This window comes from Hylobates moloch, unplaced genomic scaffold (genome assembly GCF_009828535.3).
Source record: "Hylobates moloch isolate HMO894 unplaced genomic scaffold, HMol_V3 SCAFFOLD_30, whole genome shotgun sequence".
NCBI lineage: Eukaryota > Metazoa > Chordata > Mammalia > Primates > Hylobatidae > Hylobates > Hylobates moloch.
The window spans coordinates 3,131,859-3,153,142 of record NW_026652305.1 but is presented as its reverse complement, the minus strand read 5'-3'; the positions used below and the strand labels follow the sequence as shown (position 1 = coordinate 3,153,142).

At 37.1% G+C, this 21,284-nt stretch overlaps 1 long non-coding RNA gene across 2 annotated transcripts in view; it reads left to right on the top strand.

The window, feature by feature from the left end:
• The window catches only part of LOC131382487 (uncharacterized), a 131,130-nt gene extending 114,459 nt beyond the window's left edge, over positions 1 to 16,671 (top strand). For both annotated transcript variants that reach the window (XR_009212007.1, XR_009212009.1), the window contains one exon: positions 16,555 to 16,671. This is a non-coding gene — a long non-coding RNA (uncharacterized LOC131382487). The remainder of the gene's footprint in view (positions 1 to 16,554) is intronic.
• The last annotated feature ends 4,613 nt before the right edge of the window (positions 16,672 to 21,284 follow it).

Sequence of the window (21,284 nt, the reverse complement as noted above, 5' to 3'; positions counted from 1 at the left end):
TCAGGATGGTGTTTTTGTATAACTCATTTTTTTAAAATCAGGGGAGTAAAGTATTTGTTGAAGATATTAATAGGATATCAGCAGGCAATTGCAGGGATCTGCTCACAGCCTTTTGGGACTTACACCTGTAAGCAAAACACATTGGCTCTATTTTTAAACACACATGAATGTATGTGCCTGAGCACATGCACACACACAACACACTGTAAATCTTTGGTACATACTGTCAAATCAGGGGACTTATCTTTTTTTATGTATCTCATTTCTTTTTAACAAATTATCTACGTCTTGGCTTGCTTCCAATTTTGGTACATCATCTGAGCCTACTATTTCTGGAAAACTCTCCATACCATAGAGTTTCACCAATATTTACAATGTAGAAATCAGATGTGTCCTGAATCTCGTTCTCCACTCATCCTAGCCTTTGCTATCTAAAGTTATAGCCAACTAATTTTCATTCATCTATTTATCCATACAACTATTCTTACATTTATTCTTGAGGCATATATCCTGTAATTTATTGGTGAGTGAAATGTTTCTAGAAAAGCACTTCTCCTGGAATATTGGATTTTCTTGTATATTCATATTTTTATAGAGACCTTCTTAGTGGTAGTTCTATAATCCAAAGCAATTATTTTCAACAGCAGAAAAATCAAGATTTCTCTTTCAGGGAAAGCAAAGAGTGACGAGAAAATATTTCACAACAGACAGATATTTCATATTCCTGAAAGAAAAAGAGGTCAATACACGCTCAGAGTGAGAAGATGAGTTCAGCAAATGAGATAGTTTGAAACACGTGTCCCAGTCCCTGTAGGAATCTGTCTACATGCTGATAAAACCATTATTTCAGGAATTCTGCTTCATGAAATTAAAAAAAAAACATGTCTCCTGTTAATGGAGATGCCAAGGGTGGGTGACATTTTTGGGTTTGTGGCCCCACACTCTAAATGATGTGAAAATGCATGATCCTTGCTGACAGCACTGCTGAGCTGTTTGCTCCATTCCACAGGCAACCAGGCTGATGTATTCTGCTCACACAGGGAGAGCTCACAAAAATATCTACGACACCTTTAAATATCAAATGGAAAGCTTAAAATATAAACTTTTGAATGCTGTTTCATTTATGTCTACCTTTGTCTTGTCTTCCACTCTCCCCAAGAATGTACCCCAGGCAGATTAAATCTCAAAGATAAAGAATTCATTTCCAGAATATGTTTCCTTGGTACATTAAAAACAGCTTTTAAGATTCTATTTTCTGGTTACATGTTATTTTCCCTTATCATCCAACAACTGTAATATTACGAAAATTTATTGTGTAGCCTAGGGCCTCAGGAACATAGGACCAATATGCCATATGACTGCAGATTCGGGGATGCTGTTTGCAGCTGCCAAATTATGTTCATTGGGATATAGTTTACTACTTTAACCCTGTGAAGTACCAAAAATTAAATATACATGTTTTACTGGAAACCCAGTGAAGCACCCATACTCTGAACAAGAAGAGGAATTATGTTTGTGTATAAATTATATTTTGATAACTAGAAGCATCTCTTTTTCTGAAGTTTCTCTTGCCTACTGCAAGCAGAATTATTCTCTCATCCGTGTTCTTATAATACTTTACACAAAACCCCATGAGAATGTACACTATAATATTGATAGCTTTTATGTAGCTTCTTCCCCCAGACAGTGACAAACTGCAAGGATTTGTCTTCATTATTTTATTCCCCAAACATATCTAATTCCTCAAGAATTTATTAGACACTCCAAAATATCTTAAAAAAGGTTAACTGCTGCTTTAATTTTAATTTAGGAGTGTAAGACAAAACATCTAAACATTGGATTTGTCAATGAGTGGCTATTTTCTACTTTTACTAATTTTGTGAGTGGTCCCAATTGTACAGTGTCGGAGCAGGATCAGGCAAAGAGTAAAATGGGAACACATCAGGAAATTGTAACAGAAGGATGAGGGTGCCATGGGCCTGGGTCAAGCACGAGAGCACACGAGATGCCTTGTAGCAAGATGTGCAAACGTATCCATAGGGCCTGGCGATTGACATCATTATGTACTTGGCTCTCAACAGGGGCTACTCCAGACTCAGGAAACAGATCTGAAAAATACACTCTCCTCAGATTACATGTTCACATTTGGCTGTGGCTCCAGCCACTTGGGCTCCTTGTTTCTGCCTGTGTTCTCGCCTTGGTTTTCAGCCTTCCTAGAATGATGGCAGTTCCTGTCAATCCTTGTAATAAATGCGTTCTCTATTTAAGTCAGCTAGATTTGGTATATGCTGCTTGTAGCTAAGAACCTTGCCTGAGGTAGTTATGATGACAAGTGTTTAGGCACAACCAAACTGTTTCATTTACTAGACCTGAGGTGCAACGTAAGGACTCTTCACAAGAAACAAGATACGAACTTCGTTGATTCATTAGTGTATCATATATACCTAGCAAAATGCATCCCAGTACATTTGTTGATAGAAAGACATTTTTTGTATAAGTAAGTGTTTGGGTGAAGGAATGAATATATGAACTGCCAGAGGGAAAAGCAAAAGTGTATTCTGTGCCACTTAACTAACTCAAATTATAGTTAAATCTTCCTTAAATTTTCATATAACTTCACACAGTATATAAAGCAATGAAGAAATATTCAGGGGCTTCTTAGACAGGGAAGATTTAGTTTACTAATTAACTGAATCCAGTGTATTTACATGCTCTTGGGCAATAAAAATCTGAGGGCTATTATTTGCCAGACTAGATAAAGTGTAATTTTATTTTATTTTTTTTCAGATTGAAACTAGAGTTCAGGTCTGTGAAATATAGCAACTTATTAACAATTACAAGAAAATAAATGCTTTCTTTGGCAGAAAGTGTTTTCAATTTGTACAGAATACTCTCATTCTTGAAATCACTTAGGCTCTCAGTACCCCTTCCAATTCAACATTGACAACTTTTTCAAGACCAGTGAAGGATCTGAGATTTTCCTTTGGTGCCAAACTCACCACTAAGCCTACCACGGTTTCATATCCCCCAAAAGTTCAATTTCAACACATTTTTCTAATCACACATTTCTTACTTCCTATTGGGTATTTTCTACTTGGATATTTTCAGACTAGATTAAATTAAACACAGTTCAAATCAGCCTAATTCTTCCAGCTGTATAACAAGTCCTTCTGAGTTAGTTGTTTCTCCTTACAGGGCCATAATCTCCATGGTTATTTAAGCTCAGGACACTGGAAATACACCGGATGTATTTATCTTCTTTGCTCTTATGTAATCAATGGATTCTCCCTGTGCAACACGTCTCTGACCATGATCCATGGTGATGATTTCACCCTAGCAAGTTCATTATAAAATTTCCCCAAATTTTGCTTTCACTATACATGTTTCCTGTTTAATTGACTTCATGAATTCTTCAGAATGAAATATGGTTGCTGTAACGCACTTAAAGCTCTCTTTACTATTCATTCCCATCATCTCTTATAATATACCATAAACATGCTCATTTTATGTATCTGGAATAAAATACTGATCTTGTGTTTTGGTTGTTTCAATGCCTGCACCACTTTGATTACGCAAACACAGCTCAATGTCTCATTCTGTGGTCTCATATATCTTTGGGGAGACAATTCTCTATGGGAGACAAGGTTTATGCATATTTTGAATCAGCTGCTATTCTAGGCTCTCTCTTCAAAGATGTTTGTATAGCAAACTGTCTTATAAGACAGAAAAAGTGTCTCTTTCCAGAGCAGAGATATTTGTTCCCTAACCTGTTCCATTTCAAGGCAAATGGTGGGCAGTCTGGTAGCAGGCCTTTTAAAGAACTGGACCTTCCTAAACTTGGGGTTACTCATTTGTGACACAAATCCACTGTGTATACTGTAATGACCTGGGTCACTCCAGATCACCCATATAGGATTTGAAAGCAAGGGTTAATTGATGTGAAGGTCCATCTCATGCTGCCTCTTATTCTATAAATAGCAATGACATTTGTCTCTGACACAAGAGTCTCGTGTCTTGTACCATGATCTGTGAAACTGTGGCAGGAAACTTCTCGGTTTGCAAGGGGAGTAAAATCTCAGGCCCTTCACAGTTCTTGACACTACCTACAATGATGGTCACTTATGTTATTAGTTGAAACCTACACTTATTTTGTAATACTATATATTTATTTCTCACATAAATTTTAACTTTCTTAAAAGTAGGAGATATAGCATATATTAACCACTCAGCAAACAATATAGGAATTCAAATTATTTCTTTCTTATAGTTTTGTTTGGTTCCTCCACCCCCTGCCCCCACTAGAGTGTAACGTCTGTGAAAACAGGGACTTGTCTTATTTAGCTGTTCAAGACTAGTATCCGTAAAAAGTGTCTGGGAAATGCTATATACTTTCAACGTATATAATAAATGACAGATCAGACATTCCAAGTTTCTGAACTTGCCTGAAAAAAGACTAGCTTTTCTAGCCTAACAAATTAAAAAGTAAAATTACTAGTGGAAAAGATTTTGAGGGAGACCTGATTTGATGATTTGAAGAAAATATTTTGTGTGGAATACACAATGCCTTCACCTTCTGGAAATGGTTGACTAAGATCTGCTATAAGCAGGAGGACTATTCCAGGAGGAGAATTTTAAAAAGTAGGCTTGAATAAAGAATATCTTGTATCCATGTAGACAAAATCTAATAGAAGTGCAGGCATCCATGTAACAGAAACAGCCTGTGGTTCTCCAACATCCATTCTTCCTTAATAGGCAACTTCCAGCATTTAACTAGGCACATAGTCTCTCAGAATAAAGACTACATTACCCAGTACACCTTGCAACAAAGTATTACTTGTTACTAAGTTGAGGTCAGTGTGATAATATTGCACTGGATTCTAATTAGTGTCCTAAAGTCATGCCTTTCCTTGTGTCCTTCCTTCTTCTTGTTTGCTGGAATGCCGATGTGGCAGTTTTAGCCAAAACAAATATTTGGATTGTGTGATCTTGGACAATAAAGTTGGCCCTTGAACAACATAGGGGTAAGGGGTGCCTACCTCCTATGCATTTGAAAATCTACATATCATATTTGACCCTGAAAATCTTAACTACTCATAGCCTACTGTTGACTAGAAGGCTTTTCGATAAGAAAAAGTCAATTAACACATGTTTTGTGTGTTGTATTTATTAAATACTGTATTCTTACAATAAAGTGAGCTAGAGAAAACAAAATATTATCAAGACAATCATAAGGAAACGAAAATATACTTACTATTCATTAAGTGGAAGTTGATTATCATAAAGGTCTTCATCCTCATCATCTTCATGTTGATGGAGGTGGCTAGGATGGCCGTCAGATGGCTGAGAAAGAGGAGGAAGAGGGCTTGGTCTTGTCACAGCAGTGGCAGAGGAGAAGGAGATGAAGGAAGGGAAAGGGAAAGCAAGACAGGTGTGCATACTCAGTGTAGATTTATGGAAATACATTGCAATTTCTGCCTGACATTTTTTTATTTTTTATTTCTCTAACAATATTTCTATATGATACCAGTCCTTCCTCCACAATTTCCTTCAGTTTCAGTGCCCATATAATACAAAAGTCCATATCCTAAAAAAAGGCAAAAGCAGTCTTGAATAATCAGAACCCTCTGATAGATTATGTAATTGTCAGTTTGTGTTTTGGTACTGCTAATTCTATATCTTTTTCCTCACCATCTGACACTAGTCTGAAAGCACTCATCTCTATCAGTAAGGAAGAGAAGTGAGCACCAGAATTAAATTAAATTAAATTAATTTATGTATGTATTTTGTATGCTGTCTTCTAGCTCTTGAATTTCCCCAAGATTCATAACTTGAAACGTTTTATCCCCTACTTTGTTTTCCCATATCCAGCATCTCTTTCATGATTTTCTTAATTGTCTCTGTTGACAATCCTGTGAGTCATGCACAACACCTGGACAGTTTTCTCCAGCAAGAATTTATCGTTTTAGGCTTTATGGCTTTCACAGCTTTTTCTATAAGAAGGACAACATCTTCAATAGTGTAATCCTTCCAGACTTTTATGATGTTCTCTCTTTCAAGGTTCTCTTCCATAGTGATGACAACTGTTTCCATAGAGTACCATGTATAATGAACCGTAAAGGTCCTTATGACTTTTAATTAGAGGCTGAATTAAAGCCATTGTGTTTCATGGCAAATAGACTACTTTAACACTTTTGATATTGAACTCAATGGGGTTCTCAGTGGCCAAAATCATGGTATAATATCAAAAAAACTTTAAAAGGCATTTCCTTACTGGCAGGGTACTTCCTGATTTCAGGGACAAAACATCAATGGGAGGCTATCCAGAAAAAGTGTTCTTGTTGTCCAGGTCTGCTTGTAGTACAAATAAATGACTGGAAGCTGGTGTGTATATTTTTTTCCTTCAGGGCTTGGGATTTAGTAGCTTTATAGATGAGGGCAGTCCTAATTATAAACCTGACTATATGTGCACAAAACAGCAGAGTTAGCCTATCCCTTTCTGCCTTAAATTCTGGTGCTCACTTATCTTCCTTACTAATGAATGTTCTTTGTGCCTTCCCCCCACCCCACACCCAGAACAGGTCACTTTCTTCTGCATTAAAAACCTGTTCAGGCAGATATCCTTCTCCTTGGTGATTTTCTTATTTGCTGACTCTTGGTCAGCAGAAGCTGCTGCACTTATCTTGACATTATTTAGCCTAATCTTTTTCTAAACTTATCAAACCATCCTTGGCTGACATTAAATTCTCCACCTTCCTTTTTGCTTTAAATTGTCATATAATGACTTTACTTTTTCTCAAATCATATTAGAGTAAAATAGTTACATCTTTCTTATAGCAATCCTTCACCCACATGAAAGCTGCATTTTCAATACAAAATGTAAAGGTATTTCACAAAATGTGCAAGGTTTTCACACATGCTGGTGTAGCTGTAGCACAGTCTTCATAAATTTACTTTTCCGTTTTACAATGGTCTTCATGCTGGATTCATTGATCTTGAAATTGTGGGCAACCTCAGCTGAGGATCTCAATCTGTGGTACATATAAAGCAGTTCAAATTTTTCTTGTTCTGTCATGACTTTAATTCTTGGGAGCACTTTCAGCATTACTAGTGGCACTTCATATGGGTCCCATGATATTACTCAAGGTTTAAAGTACTGTACTAAATACAATGAAAAATACACAAGAACCATGGGATATCACTTTTCATTGCTACGAACAATTTACTGAAGAAATGAACGGCTCACACAGAGATGATGAACATCACATGGCAGGCATTTTAAGCACATTTAACACTTGAACTTACCACAGTAGCAATAGGAGGTGGCTACGAATTTATTATAGTACAACAGTACACACTACAGTTAATTTTATGCATGTATGTTTTATGCATCTTTATGTTAGTTTACATTTCTCTTTACTGCAAATGACGCAATGTATGGTCTGTAACTGTGTGCATAATTTTGATAATTGTAACTTTTTATAATAGATTTGTGTATATTTCATGGTAGCAAATTTGTGTAAATTTCATGGTAGCAAATGATAAAATCAATTATTATCTAGACATACTTTATGCATTCATGACATACATAACTTTTGGTAAGTTTTCTTTTCAAATTGTCACAAATGCTCCCCCACATTTTCCAATATACTTATTTTTAATAATGTATTTGTGGGTACACTGACACATTTCAACCCCATGATGTTCAAGGGTCAACTGTATATGTGTTATCTGTGTCTCAGTAACTCCATATGTAACATTGGAATAGTATTCTGATTATTTTGAGTGTTAAGCGAGCTATAAGTAAAGCTGTTTACTATGTTCATGGCCCATAGGAAATAGTAAAAACATATTTGCTATTACTATTATTAAAATTATGTTTTTGAAAGGTAATAGAGCAAACAATATAGAAAGGGCCTGGCCTTCTAGGAGCTGCAATTTTAGCCCTAAATTTTCTTTTTCTATATTAAATTTCTATGAATGAGAAGAAAAAACAAACACTTCTATTTTGTGTAACCTATTATTACTAGCTACTGTTAGTTTAGTTTTTTGTTTGGTTTTGTAATGTTTTCATTGTTGGTCATTCTCAAAGTAAAGTTAATTGCTTAATTTGGCTAATGTAAATTTAAGAATGGTTATTAAATTTCCAACAAATAAGAATCAATAAAACAAGAAGAAAAGATTCAAAAATTGAAACTCATAGTAATGGTTATAAATTATTCAGCATTTTCTATGTAAAGACATTTTTGAAATCCCTAGAATATGCCAATTTTATAAGGTAAATCTATTTTTAAGTGACAAATATAACATTCAGACTTAGAAAGATAAAGTAATTAGGCCAATGAAGCAAGCTAATCGGAAACAAAGCTGTATATTCAATCAACATACATAACCATAGTTTAAACTCTGCCCCTTATTGACAGGTGTTCTGGCATATTTCAGATAGGTGGAGTGTGGTCAGAATATTTTTTACAAATGTAGCCTCAAGGAAGCAACAAAGCCATCTCTGCAAAAACAAAAACACAACTGGTTATTCCTCTCTAGAGCTTATTGCCTGGAGCAGCTATTAGTGCTGTTGTTTTGGACATTTTTGGTGAGTTGTGCAATCACATTGTAAGTTATTGTTGTGCGAGCAGTCTTAGCTGCTGAGGTTTCATTGTAGGTGGTTATGCTGTATTCTATGGCAACACAGTGGAGTAAATCTTCTTTCCCATGGCTCCTTTCTCATTTACTGAAATGATGCCCAGAGTTATTTTCCCGTAGATAGATCACTTTCAGACATGGGGAATAGAACAATGGACTAGCTGCATTGTTGTTTGTTTGTTTGTGTGTTTCAGAATCTTCGGTTTTCTTTTTGCTACCGTACTAATTTTTAAGATTTTTTTTAAAAAAACAATTCCTTAAGATCCCTGGTTTTACATATATATATAATATATATATATATGCAATAAAATATATGTATATTTCCAGTTATATGAGGAGACAAAAAAAATGTGAGGAACTTAGACAAATTCATCAAAAGGCAATCAACTAACATTGTTTAAAGATCCAATTCTATGCAATTCAACAGCACAATAGGCATGTAACCAACTTGACTGGATGCTGCTCTCAAGGACAGGGAAGATAAGCTGCTACCCAGGGCTTCTCTGTGGGGAGTGCTGAAAGAGAATCACATAACCATAAGCCCTTCAAATGAATGTAAGAGGTAGGCTCCTCTCTTCCCATAGAGAACTATTCGGAAAATAAATTACTTATCTTTGATAATTCAATGTTCAATTTGCCTCTGGTGCCCTTTTAGGAGGTGAGAGGCAGAAAAAGATGAAGCAGTTACCTTGTAAGAATCTATCTTGCATCCTTGTGCACAGTGATGTTCGGGAGTTAAGCCAGAGAGGTTGCAGGACAAGAGAGGAGTAAGTTATTTTTATATGCATGTGTGAGAGGAGAAACCAATAAAGGGTGGATATTATTAAGTCTCAAATGATGATGTTCAAATTGAACAGAACACCCTAGTAGTGCCAAAGGGAGAGAATATTAATAAAGAGAAAAATCTAAAATTTTTTTTTTTAATAGATCAACTTAACATTTACCTTAAATGTCTATTGTACTCTGGGTCTGTTATTTGTAAAATATGCTGATTATGTTTCTGAAATAGACACTTTTTATTTAACAACATTAATGTACAGACTCATTCATAACTGGAAGTATGTTAAAGCAGCAAAAATCGTAATTGAAATAGCTTTCACCTCTAACGCTCTCAAAACTTTATATTCTTTTCAATTAGTAACTTTTGGCTTCTAGTGAGACAGCAAGAATGAAAGAAAAGTGGATATAGAAAACTATAGAGGAATGGGAGTCTCAAATTTTGCTCCAGAATATTTTTTTTTGAAAGCAAGAGAGTGAAATAGACAAAGCTTTTTCCCACCCCGCATAATTGGAGTTGAAATACTATCTTTCATTTGTAACAAAAAGTAAATATAAATACAGCAGATATTCTCTCACACACTCCACTGACTTCTTCATGTATCTTAAAAATACATGAAAAAGTACTAAGGTTCTATTACTTGGGCATTTTAGTGAAATAAAAGAAACAGAGATGACTTACTTGTGTAATTTTGCTAAAACATACAGCATCATTAGCACTTCAGACTTTCTTATCTGACTTTCTCCCACGTTTCTCTCTTTCTTTTCTCATTTTCTCCTATCCTCATCCTCACTGGCTTAACTAACAACACACCAATAATTTCAAATAAGAGAAAAAAATAATTCAGAGACTTCTTCTATGGTGCTCATTGCCAGATTATCTAAAATGAAAGAATTATTAAATGAAGAATTCTAATTAGGGACACAAAAATGTGAGTATGTTGAAAATAAAATGGTTTTGCTTTCCACAACCTATGTGATAGTAGGGCATTTCACCTTTATGAGCTGCAATTCTGTCATCTCTAGAATGGATATTATCATTTCTAGCTCACGTAGTTTTTAGTAGGTTTAAGCAAGGCAACATTTACAGTGTCAGTTGAAGCTCTTCACACCAATTCTAAGATATTGGGGCTGCATTATTCTCACTATTGTAGATGAAGAAACTGAAGTCTTTGAGAGTTTTCATCACTTGCCTGAGGTCATTTAACATGCAGGAAATCTGACTACTCATTAGAAAAACTATATTATACTATTCTATAGGACAGCATAATAACACTTCTTCCCAATCATGCTGCTTATCATGTAGTCTGAAGAGTAGTTACTGATGCTATAGTAATTTAAGCCCCATCTTTATGGAAATTTGCTCCTTCGAAATCCTTCAAAGAAACATAAAAATAAAATCCAAGAACTAATATAAAACAATACAAATTTGCTTAAAGACAGGGTTACTATGGCATATGTTCTCTTTGAGAACTTAGACAAATTCATCATGGAACAGAATGTAAAACAATGTTGGTTTAGTCACCAGCAATCCACTTTTAGCTGGATTACATAATGACTCAAGGGCAACAACATGGTGTTTTATAGTCATAAATTATCAATACTTATGAAAAAATGCCTTAGAGTTCTGTAAGTAAGATCCTTTTGGTCTACTTATTGAGAAATAGTATGACTTAGCTCACAGTATACACATGCACATACCTGTATATTTGTTTTTCGAAGAGCTTATCCATACAATTCACTCATTCAACAAATATTTTTAAATAACACTTTGTATCATGCGCTGTAATTGGCAGAAAGAATGGCAGGGTGACAAAGGCACCGAAGATTCTTACACACTTATGAAACTTACATTTATACGTTGGAGACAAGCAATGCCCTATTAAATAAAAAAAACAGTTACAGATTGTGAAAAGTTCAGTGAAGGAAATAAAATAATTAATTATGGTAACCAAGTAAACAGGGAAAGTATGGTTTTAGATAGAATGGTCATGAAATGTGTTGCGCATTCTAGAGGTGCTATGTAAGATACCTGAAGGATGAGAAGGAGCCAGGTAGGTGAAGAACTAGAGTATGATTAAAACACAGGAGATAGAGAGTTCGGAGCCTCTGGTGAAGGAAGTGAATTCTCATGCTCTGGGAACACAGGGAGACCTACGTGCCTGGACAAGAGTGAGCAATTCGGAGAGTGATTTGAGATGATGTTGGAGAAATTTACAAGACCACAGTTTCTTTAGGCAGTTCAGGCTGCTACAACAAAAATATCTTAGACTGGGTTGCTTAAACAGCAGAAATTTATTTCTCATAGTTCTAGAGGCTGGATCACGCAGGATCGGGGTGCCAGCAAAGGTCAGGTTCTGGTAAAGGCTCTCTTTTTGGCTTGCAGATGGCCACCTTCAGGTTGTGTACACACCTAGTGGAAACAGAAGGAAGCACGTTCTCTTTCTTTTATTATAAAGGCACTAATCTCATAATGAGGGCTCCTCCTTCGTGATTTCTTCTAAACCTAATTACCTCCCCAAAACACAACCTCCAAATACCAACTCACTGAAAATTAGGACATCAACATATGAATTTGGAAGAGGGCACAAACATTCAGTTCACACCAATAATCATGCAGGAATCTCAGACCATGATATGGAAATGGTATTAGAGTCTCAAGAAATATAATACACCAAGAAACACAATTAATTTAAACAGGTAGTCTAATAGAATATATATGTAATAGACACAAATTTTCATTATTTCAATAAAATCAGAAACTGAAATGTAGCTTTTTCTTAGTTGATACAGCCAGTGCAATGTTCTGTGAATCTGTCATCTTGCCAGATAGTGAAGAAAGTCAGGGTTATAGAATTGCTGTGGTAGTGGTAGAAACTTCATCCTTTACAAACTCAGTCTTCTTGACAAGAATTAAGTATGGTAGACTAGCAACTTTTACTCAAATTGGTAGCTTTTTTCTTTTTCTTCCATTGTAATAGAATTATGTGGTAATATGGCAACGTACCTTAGAAGCTAGTTTCCACAGCCTGCTTGCATCTCATATTTCCTCATGCGGCATGCATAAAATGATGTGTGCAACTTACATATCACTTTTTTTTTAAGGGAAATTGTTGGACTTCAAATCCTTCTTTCCCCTTCTTTTGAGCTAAAAAGCATAATGCTTTGAAACCTTGTTTCAAATATGTAGATAAAGACGATATCCTGACAGTTTAGGGAATTGAGGAGCCTAAAGATGGAAGAACCAGGGGCCTGAATGACCCTATAGAACACATCTTCCCCATTAGTCGAGATAACTCACTTCTGCAGTGTTACAAGAACACAGGTTAATGAATAAAATATAGGCCTATATTTCATGTAGGGGTAAATGGGACTTCATGTCCTGGGGAAAATGAAAGCTGAAGTATGGATGAATAATTCTTAGTTATAGCAGGGGTCTCCAACCCTTGGGCCATAAAGTTGTACCAATCCACGGCATGTTAGAAACCAGGCCACACACCAGGAGGTAAGCAATGGGCCATTAAGGGAAGCTTCATCTGTATTTACGGCCAATTCCCATTGGCTGCATTACCATCTGAGTTCTGTCTCCTTTCAGATCAGCAGTGGCATTAGATTCTCATAGGAGTACAAACCCTACTGTGTACTGCTCATGTGAGGGATCGAGGTTGCCCACTCCTTATGAGAATCTGCTGCTTGATGATCTGAGGTGGAGCTGAGGCGGTGATGCTCATGTTGGGTGGTGGCTGCAAATACAGATTAACATTGGCAGAGAGGTTTGACTGTACAGAGACCATAATAAATCAATTGCTTGTGGACTCATATCAAAATTCTATCATTGAGTTGCAAGTGACAAGCTGCCTCTGGTGGCAAGCTTTAAGTCAGAATTCTACACTTATTTTAGTCTGCACATGGTCCACCCATTATTTTATTTACCACTTTCACCTGTGCCTCATTCCTGCACTGTGCACTTGTCTCAGTCACAGAATTGGTAAGCCTTCAAGCTAACCCTAGCCAGAATAAGTAAAAAACAAATGTTACCGGAGAGCTTCTTTGAAAAGAGAGAAAAATCCAATAATGAGACAGTAGAGGACTTTGAGTGCCAGCAAAAACATACCCACATTTAAAAGAAAATTCCAAGAGTCCTACTTAAAATATGGGTTATTTGCAAAAGGTGATTCACATTCTCTGCTTTGTGTTCTGTGTTGTAACTGGCTATCCAAGGAAGCCACGAAACCTTCAAAATTGCTTTGCCACATGGAGTCTAAGCAGCCTGTATTAAAAGACAGGCCCTTGGAGTTTTTCAAAAGAAAAAAAAATGTGAACACAAAGAAAAACTGCAATTATTGAAGACCACCACTTCATCAAATTCATCTGCAGAAAGAGCCTCACTCTTAGTGGCTAACCACATTGCTGAAGCTAAGAAGCCCTTTACTACTGGTGAAGAGTTGACCCCGCCTGCTCCTTAGGACGTTTGCCGTGAACTTTAGGAGTGGCTGCAGTTCAAAAGGTAGCACATGTTCCTCTTTCAGCTAGCACCATAACTAGACAAATTGATGAAATAGCAGAGGAGAATGAGGCACAATTGTTAGGATTAATGAGTCACTGTGGTACGCAATCCAGGTTTACTGATGAGTTTACTGATGTTGACAACAAGGCAACAATGCTTGTTTTTGTGTGATATATTTCTCAGGAGGATGAGGACATGTTATGCACACTTTTGCTGCCAATCACACCACAGCTGCGGAACTATTCAATTATTTGAATGATTACATTATCAGGAAAACTGAATTGGCCATTTTGTGTTGGCATATGCGTGGATGAAGTGGCTGCTATGGATGGCTTTCTGGTTTCATTACTTGCATCAAAGAGGTTGCTTCTGAATGTGAGTCTACACAGTGTGTCATACATAGAGAAATGCTGGCTAGCCAAAAAATGTCACCTGAACTTAATAACGTGTTGCAGGATGTGATTCAAATGATCAACCACATTAAAGTACATGCCCTTACTCACAGCTGTTCACGCAGCTCTGTGAGGAGATAGATGCAGAGCACACATGTCTTCTCTTATAAACAGAATTGAGATGACTTTCTTTTCTTTCTTTCTTTTTTTTTTTTTGTTGAGATGGAGTTTTGCTCCATCACCTAGGCTGGAGTGCAGTAGCACAATCTCTGCTCATTGCAACCTCTGCCTCCTGGGTTCAAGTGATTCTCCTGCTTCAACCTCCCAGTAGCTGGGATTACAGGCATGTGCCACCACACCCAGCTAATTTTTTATTTTTAGTAGAGATGGGTTTCACCATATTGGCCAGGCTGGTCTCGAACTACTGACCTCAGGTGATCCACTGGCTTTGGCCTCCCAAAGTGCTGAGATTACAGGCGGGCCTTCTAAAGGTAGACCACTGGCCAGAATTTTTGAGTTATGAGAGCCACTCCAAAGATTTCTTTTAGAAAAACAGTCACCACTGCAGCACATTTCAGTGACACAGAGTGGGCTGCAAAACTTGCTTACCTGTTTGACATATTCACCCTATTCAAGGAACTCAATCTGTCACTTCAGGAGAGAATGACAACTGTGTTCAAGTTGGCAGATAATGTGGCTCCATTCAAAGCCAAACTGGAATTATCAGGGTGATGAGTGAATATTGGGATTTTTGACATGTATCAAACATTAGCAGAGATTTTCAAAGAGACTGAGCCAGGGCCTTCTTTCTCCCAGCTGGTTCATAGTCACCTATCAACTTTGCCAAAAGACCCCCAAACTGGGAAAGAATGGATCTGTGACTCACATGTGAATAAGCTGGGTGAATCAACTTTGGCCATGCTAGAAGAGGACCAACTGCTTGATATCACAAATGACAGTGGCCTTAAAAATATATTTGATACAACTTCAGATCTCCATATATTCTGGATTACAATCAAGGTAGAATATCCTGAGATTGCCACAAAAGCACTGAGGAACCTGCTTCCATTTCCAGCACCCTGTCTTTGTGAAGCAGGATTTTCTGCAGTGACCACAATCGAAGTGAGATACAGAGTAGACTGAACATAAGCAACACATTTTGGGTATAATTTTCTCCCATCACCGCCAGATTGGACTGTCTATTTGCAGGAAAACAAGCTCAGGGCTCCCACTGGTTCTACATCATGCTGAGTTGAATAATTATTTCATTATATATTACAATGTAATAATAATAGAAATAAAGTGCACAAAATATAATGCAACTCAATCATCCCGAAACCATCCCCTTCACCCCATCCATGGAAAAATTGTCTTCCACAAAGCTCGTCCCTGGTGCCAAAAAGGTTTGAGACTGCTGAGTTAGAGCACAGATGTGTTGCCTCAGTCCTACCTTAGTAGTGCAAATTCTTCAGAGTCAGAGCTTCATTCTGTACTTGGTCCCACCCTTAAGCTGTTCAAGCTACTGGTAATTCTCTCAGCCCTTGTCAAGTAAGTCCCCCAGGCAATGACTCACAGATGAGTTTTGTGTTGGCCACAAAACGTTTGTAATTTCTAGACTTTAGCTACACCGCATAGTCACTGCAGGAGGCTTGTGAGCAATATCTGAGGCTCCTTCTGTAACTAATCACTTCCTGTTTATTTTGGAGAAGCTATGCATGACAATGGACTCTTCTAAAAGGGCAATTAGTAAATGCCTTTTACTAATTTTACCTTCAATCTCTTGTATAATCTCCCAGTCCTGTGTGTGTATGTGTGTGTGTGTTTTGATAGGGAACCAGAGCGCTCATGTTTGACTACTTTATTCTTTCACTTTTCCTTTCTGTGTTCCAGTCTCTTAGACAGACATTTTTTTTTTTTTTTAATTTTCCTTCTAATTGGGTGGGAGTATTCCTTGTATTATTTCTATCGACTTCATGAAGTAGTTTTTGCCCTTGTCTTACTGTAGCTATGCTATTGAATGGCTTTAGATGGATCTGGTTTACTGTAAGAATGGAAAAATATCACCTTAATACTTCATAATATTGTCTCCATGATACATGCTTACATATATGTACAGATAATATGTATGATATTAATTTTTGTTACTCACATTTATCCGAAAATTTTCCTAAAACGAGTAGGTGGATGCTTTTTAAAAATCAACCTTAAGATTGCCATCTTCAGTCTTTTTTTTTTCAGCCTTTGCCAGAGATTGCTGGGTCTGTCCGCACCCTGGCCGAGCGACGGATGAAAGGAGTACTCAAACACAGGTATCCAGTGAAAGAGCAGTTAAGGGACTGCCCCGCAGTAGGTGGCCGAAGAGTCAGCAGTCTCAATAAGCTGGAGCTCTTTGCTTTTATTCAGTACAGACATAATGCCAAAAGGCTGGAACCAACACAACCTGTGGGTAATTAACATTGTTGTTCCCCCTTGTGGCAGCAGTCTCAAATGGGATGATCAAAGGTTGGTTTCTGGACAACGTAAGTAAACAAGCCTATTTAGATAAACTCTCTCATATTTCCTTGTACCTACTCCTCGCCCTCTGCCTCAGGGTAAGAGAAGAGCTGCCTTCAGCTTATTCTCCCCCCAAGCTTTGCAGAGCCTTCTGACATTTCAAAAGGTCTGCTTCTTTCCCTATAGCTTCTTCCATCACACTGACCAATCCCCCACAAGAGATAATGCAAAACTTCAGTTGCTAGCCTGAAAATAATTTTGTGCTTTATGGCTATCGAAATATTTAAATGATGGATGAATTCTTGTATGAGTAAATTATCCTTATGTCTAGTAAGGATGACTATTCATTTTAGAGAATCCTAATTATGGAATCTTGACAATAAGACTTTGAATATTTTCTATTTCACATATTAGAGTACTCATATGAATCTTCTTGTTACTTCAGTAAATTTTGTATTCAAGGAGTAATTAGGCTTATTTTTGTGAGGAAGTAAATTCCACCTCAGGAGAACTGTTTAGTGACTTCACTTCCTCTTCTTCAAACTCCCAGAGAAAAATGGAAATGCTTTATGCAAGCGATAAGTCTTCAAAACAACATTTGGTACATTAAAAATTTATTATAGGTGCCAGGATAAATTTGGTGCTACATAACTTTCCTGAACCAATAATGTTTTAAAGACATTTATGATGCATTATCTGCAATACATTTAAAAACTCATTCTGAAAACTACACAATTCAACTTTTTTTTAATGTAAGCATTATAGGTTTTTTTTTATTATTGTACTTTAAGTTGTGGGATACATGTGCAGAATGTGCAGGTTCGTTACATAGGTATATGTGCCATGGTGGATTCGTGAACCCATCAACCTGTCATCTACATTAGGTATTTCTCCTAATGCTATCCCTCCCTCAGCCCAACACTCCCTGACAGGCCCCGGTGTGTGATGTTCCCCTCCCTGTGTCCATGTGTTCTCATTGTTCAACTTCCACTGTAAGTAAGAACATGTGGTGTTTGGTTTTCTGTTCTTGAGTTAGTTTGCTGAGAATGGTGGTTTCCAGTGTCATCCATATCCCTGCAAAGGACACGAACTCATCCTTTTTTTTTTTTTTTTTTTTTTGAGACAGAGTCTCGCTCTGTCACCCAGGCTGGAGTGCAGTGGCGCAATCTCTCCCGGGTTCAGGCCATTCTCCTGCCTCAGCCTCTCTGAGTAGCTGGGACTACAGGTGCCCGCCACTACACCCGGCTAATTTTTTTTGTATTTTTAGTAGAGACGGGTTTCACTGTGGTCTCGATCTCCTGACCTTGTGATCCACCCACCTCAGCCTCCCAAAGTGCTGGGATTACAAGCGTGAGCCACCGCGCCCGGACAACTCATCCGTTTTTATGGCTGCATAGTATTCCATGGTGTATATGGGTTGGTTCCAAATCTTTGTTGTTGTGAACAGTGCCATAATAAACATAAGTGCATGGGATTTATAATCCTTTGGGTATATACCCAGTAATGGGATTATTGAGTCAAATGGTATTTCTCATTCTAGGTCACTGAGGAATCCCCACACTTTCTTCCACAATGGTTGAACTAATTTACACTCCCACCAACAGTGTAAAAGCGTTCCTATTTCTCCACATCCTCTCCAGCATCTGTTGTTTCCTGACATTATAATGATCACTATTCTAACTGGCATGAGATGGTATGTCATTGTGGATTTGATTTGCATTTCTCTAATGCCCAGTGATGTTGAGCTTTTTCTCATATGTTTGTTGGACGCATAAACATCTTCTTTTGAGAAGTATCTGTTCATATCCATCGCCCACATTTTGAAGGCATTGTTTCTTTTTTTTCTTGTTAATTTGTTTAAGTTCTTTGTAGATTCTGGATATTAGCCCTTTTTCAGATGAATAGATTGCAAAATTTTTCTCCCATTCTGTAGGTTGCCTGTTCACGCTGATGATAGTTTCTTTGCTGTGCAGAAGCTCTTTAGTTTAATGAGATCCCATTTGTCAATTTTGGCTTTTGTTACCATTGCTTTTGGTGTTTTAGTTATGAAGTCTTTTTCCATGCCTGTGTCCTGAATTGTACTGACTAGGTTTTCTTCTAGGGTTTTTCCGGTTTTAGGTCTTATGTTTAAGTCTTTAATCCATCTTGAGTTAATTTTTGTATAAGGTGTAAGGAAGAGATCCAGTTACAGCTTTCTGCATAGGGCTAGCCAATTTTCCCAACACCATTTATTAAATAGGGAATCCTTTCCTCATTGCTTGTTTTTTCAGGTTTGTCAAAGATCAGATGGTTATAGATGTGTGGTGTTATTTCTGAGGCATCTGTTCTGTTCCATTGGTCTATATATCTGTTTTGGTACCAGTACCATGCTGATTTGGTTACTGTTATTTACCTAGTAGTCATTAAGGACCAGGTTGTTCAGTTTCCATGTAGTTGTGCAGTTTTTTTGTGAGTTTCTTAATCCTGAGTTCTAATTTGAAACTGGACCCCTTCCTTACAGCTTGTATAAAAATTAGCTCAAATGTATTAAAGGCTTAAATGTAAACACAAAACTGTAAAAACCCTAGAAAGAAATCTAGGCAATACCATTCCAGACATAGGCATGGGCAGAGGTTTTATGACTAAATCACCAAAAGCAATTGTAACAAAAGCAAAAATTGACAAATGAGATCTAACTAAGAGCTTCCGCACAGCAAAAGAAGGACAAACAGACAACCTACAGAATGGGAGAAAATTTTTGCAAGCTATCCATCTGACAAAGGTCTAATATTCACAATCCACAAGGAACTCATACAAATTTACATAAAAAATCCCCATCAAAAAGTGGGCAAAGAACACGAACAGACACTTCTCAAAAGAAGACATTCATGAGGCCAACAAACCTATGAAGAAAAGCTCAACATCACTGATCATTAGAGAAGTGCAAATTAAAACCACAATGGGATATCATCTCATAGCAGTCAGAATGGCGATTATTAAGAAGTCAAGAAACAATAGATGCTGGCAAGACTGTGTAGAAATAGGAATGCTTTTACACTGTTGGTGGGAATCTAAATTAATTGAACCACTGTGGAAGACAGTGTGGCAATTCCTCAAGGATCTAGAACCAGAAATACCATTAGACCCAGATATCCCATTACCGGGTATATACCTAAAGGAATATAAATCATTCTATTATAAAGATACATGCACCTGTATGTTTATTGCAGCACTATTCATGATAGCAAAGACATGGAATCAATCCAAATGCCCATCAATGATAGACTGGATAAAGACAATGTGGTACATATACAAGATGAACACTATGTAGCCATAGAAAGGACCAAGATCGTGTCCTTCCCAGGGGCATGGATGAAGTTGGAAACCATTATCCTCAGCAAACTAACACAGGAACAGAAAACCAAACACCACATGTTCTCACTCATAAGTGGGAGTTGAACAGTGAGAACACATAGACACAGGGTGGGGAACAACACACACCAGGGCCTCTCAGGGGGCAGGGGGATAAATAGATAATGCATTTGGTACTTAATACATAGGTGATGCATTGATAGGTGCAGCAAACAAAACAGGTTTGTTTACCTATGTAACAAACCTGCACATCCTTCACATGTATCCCGGAACTTAAAATAAAATAAAATTTTTAAAAAAGGACTCCTAGTAGATGGCTAGACCTTACATATACTACGTTTTTCCTATACATACATACCTATGGTAAAGTTTAATTTATAAATTAGGCACAGTAAGAGATTAACAACAGTAGTTAATAATAGAACAATCATAACAAAATACTATAATAAAATTTACATGGATATTGTCTTTCCTTCTCTCTCTCCCTTTAAAAATACCCTATTGTATAATACCTTACTCACCTACTTTTGAGTCAAGGTTGACCTGGGGTAACTGAAAGTATAACAAGCAAAATGACTGATAAGGCGGAACTACTAAATGTTTGTATGTGTAAACATTATCTTGTACTTTCTCTTAACTCACCACTGTTTTTGCCACACCGAAAGACTTCAGTAAACTTTAGCATGAATGCTCAGTTTCTAGGCTAGGAAATTACCTAAGAATTCTATTTCCGTGGAGAATTTGAGACAGCTATATAGATAGAAGGCACAAAACCAAGTTTCCTAGCCGTAAAATGTAGTTGATGACAGGGCATCTTTATTAATAGAGAATTTGGTCTATAAGGTCAATGAAGATTATAGAATGGGAAAAAAAAGGTTAAGTTTAGCACTATCCAGTTTCCAACACAGAGAAGCAAAGACACCTTGAAACTCAGGGAGGATATACACTCCTTGATGTAATATTGCTTGGAAGAAAGGATATTTTTATGAGAAAGCTAACATATTACAATGGCTAAGGTATGAGAACCAGAAGGTAGCATAACCATGCAATTTTTCATTCACACTTGAGGAATGAAGGTGCCTCAAAATATAACCAATAGGCATTTTTTGTTCTACAACATTTTC